Here is a 2757-nt window from a genome sequence, read left to right as displayed (position 1 = left end):
CACTCGGCCTAGCCAGGGGCACCCTGAAGGGCCTACGTGTCTGAGTGTGGCCCAGCAGGCCCAGGGGAGCCTGAGGGTACTCAGAGTTCTCGTAGGGAAACGGGTGCTGACGCGAGGGGGCCAGGAGTCCTGACAGGATTAGTACCGTTACACGAGGGCAGGAGGGCGACCAAGGCCTCAAGGAAAAGGCCGCAAAACTACCCTTCTGGATGGCAAATCAGAGCCTTAGGTAGAGGCTACGGCCCACCTTGGGATCCCCCTTCGCTCTAGAGCAGGGCAGGATAAGCTCCCGCCCGGGGCCTGAAAGCACCCTCTTCCTTTCGAGAAAACTCAGTTTCTTCCAGAGCCATGCCTGCACTGAGTACAAGCCCAGCAACCAAAGCGTTGTTCAGGAAGCTGCAAGGCCGCATGACTGGAGCTTTCAAGCCGGGAAGACCAGGCTTGCCTCAGAGGGCTGCCCTTTCCAGGTTTCCATGCAGAAGAAGCATCTGCGCTTTCTAACAAGTCCAAAGAGACCTGGCTGCTCGCTGGGTCCTTCGAGGATCACCTTCTCTATGCAGGGTGCTCTGCGTGTAGCGAACTGCTTAAATGAAAGAATGCCTTAGGTGTCGTAGGCTCACGTGCATCTTCCAAATGCCTGCAGCGTTACCCTAGAGACTGTGCTCTAGAGGCACTTGGACGGCAAGCCGACTTACTCCTTGAGGTAGGTTGACTTCAGGGATGAGGTCCTAGAAGGAACTGTGAGCAAGACGTTTTGCTCAGTGCAGCTCCGACTACAGTAATGACGCAGCCTTCCATGGCCTGCTGCACAGGCTACCGCAGTGTTCCTGAGGCTGTTGGTGTGCTGAGGAAATCTAGCTCCCCCGAGACAGTGTGCAAGCTGCTGCCCTTCACTCGGCACACACACGAGTATCCCTAAGTGTCTCCTGGTCTGAATGTTGCTCTTCAACTCAGGAGAGCCTCCGGGTACTCAGTGTCATTGTATGGAAACGGATGCTGCCGGGAGGAGTCTAGGAGTCCTGAAGAGCTTCCAACCCTTCAAGTGAAGCAGAAGAGAGAACTAAGGCCTCACGGAAGCTGCTGCACTCCTACCCTGCTGCGTGGCGTATCAGGGTGCTCCTTCGAAGCTAGGCCTCACTTGGAGTTTCCCCTTAGCTATACAACAGGACAGGATGAGCTCTGACCGAGAAACTGCAGTACCCCGGTTCCGTGTGAAACCGTCTTTTCCCTCTCACAGCCATGCCTGCCGTGAGAAGAGGCCCGGCGACAGCAGTGTTTCCCAGGGAGCAATAGAGGATTCTTCAAGGTGCGAAAACAAGGCTAGTCCCGTCAGGCACCGGCTCCAGGTTGACACGGAGCATAAGTATCTGTGCTTTCTATCCAAGTCGAAAGCGACCTAGTACATACTTGATTCAAGCGTTCTTCACAGGGTGCTCTGTGTGTACCAAACTGCCGAGACCAAGGAATGCCTTTGGTCTCCTAGGGTCCCTTGCATCTACTGAAAGCCTGAAGCGTTCCACAGAGACCTGTGCTTTAGTGGAAGTTGGAAGGCAAGCCGCCTTTCCCCCTGAGATACGGTGATTTCAGGTATGAGTTCCTAGAAGGGCATGTAAGCAGAGAGTTTCTCCCAGTGTAGCTCAGACTAGGGCAACGAGGCCGACTTGCATGGTATGCTGGACTTGCGAGAACCGTGTTCCTGAAGCCGTTGCTGAGCCGAAGATATCTAGCTCCCCCCCAGGAGAGAGTGCAGTGCGTTACGCTTCACTCGGCCTAGCCAGGGGCACCCTGAAGGGCCTACGTGTCTGAGTGTGGCCCAGCAGGCCCAGGGGAGCCTGAGGGTACTCAGAGTTCTCGTAGGGAAACGGGTGCTGACGCGAGGGGGCCAGGAGTCCTGACAGGATTAGTACCGTTACACGAGGGCAGGAGGGCGACCAAGGCCTCAAGGAAAAGGCCGCAAAACTACCCTTCTGGATGGCAAATCAGAGCCTTAGGTAGAGGCTACGGCCCACCTTGGGATCCCCCTTCGCTCTAGAGCAAGGCAGGATAAGCTCCCGCCCGGGGCCTGAAAGCACCCTCTTCCTTTCGAGAAAACTCAGTTTCTTCCAGAGCCATGCCTGCACTGAGTACAAGCCCAGCAACCAAAGCGTTGTTCAGGAAGCTGCAAGGCCGCATGACTGGAGCTTTCAAGCCGGGAAGACCAGGCTTGCCTCAGAGGGCTGCCCTTTCCAGGTTTCCATGCAGAAGAAGCATCTGCGCTTTCTAACAAGTCCAAAGAGACCTGGCTGCTCGCTGGGTCCTTCGAGGATCACCTTCTCTATGCAGGGTGCTCTGCGTGTAGCGAACTGCTTAAATGAAAGAATGCCTTAGGTGTCGTAGGCTCACGTGCATCTTCCAAATGCCTGCAGCGTTACCCTAGACACTGTGCTCTAGAGGCACTTGGACGGCAAGCCGACTTATTCCTTGAGGTAGGTTGACTTCAGGGATGAGGTCCTAGAAGGAACTGTGAGCAAGACGTTTTGCTCAGTGCAGCTCCGACTACAGTAATGACGCAGCCTTCCATGGCCTGCTGCACAGGCTACCGCAGTGTTCCTGAGGCTGTTGGTGTGCTGAGGAAATCTAGCTACCCCGAGAGAGTGTGCAAGCTGATGCCCTTCACTCGGCACACACACGAGTATTCCTGTCTCCTGGTCTGAATGTTGCTCTTCAACTCAGGAGAGCCTCCGGGTATTCAGTGTCATTGTATGGAAACGGATGCTG

Source organism: Delphinapterus leucas, chromosome 6, assembly GCF_059928025.1.
Source record: "Delphinapterus leucas isolate spDelLeu-1000000601 "Yukka" chromosome 6, BTC_Dleu_Yukka2, whole genome shotgun sequence".
NCBI lineage: Eukaryota > Metazoa > Chordata > Mammalia > Artiodactyla > Monodontidae > Delphinapterus > Delphinapterus leucas.
The sequence above is the reverse complement of the archived record's forward strand: the minus strand, read 5'-3'. Positions refer to the sequence as shown.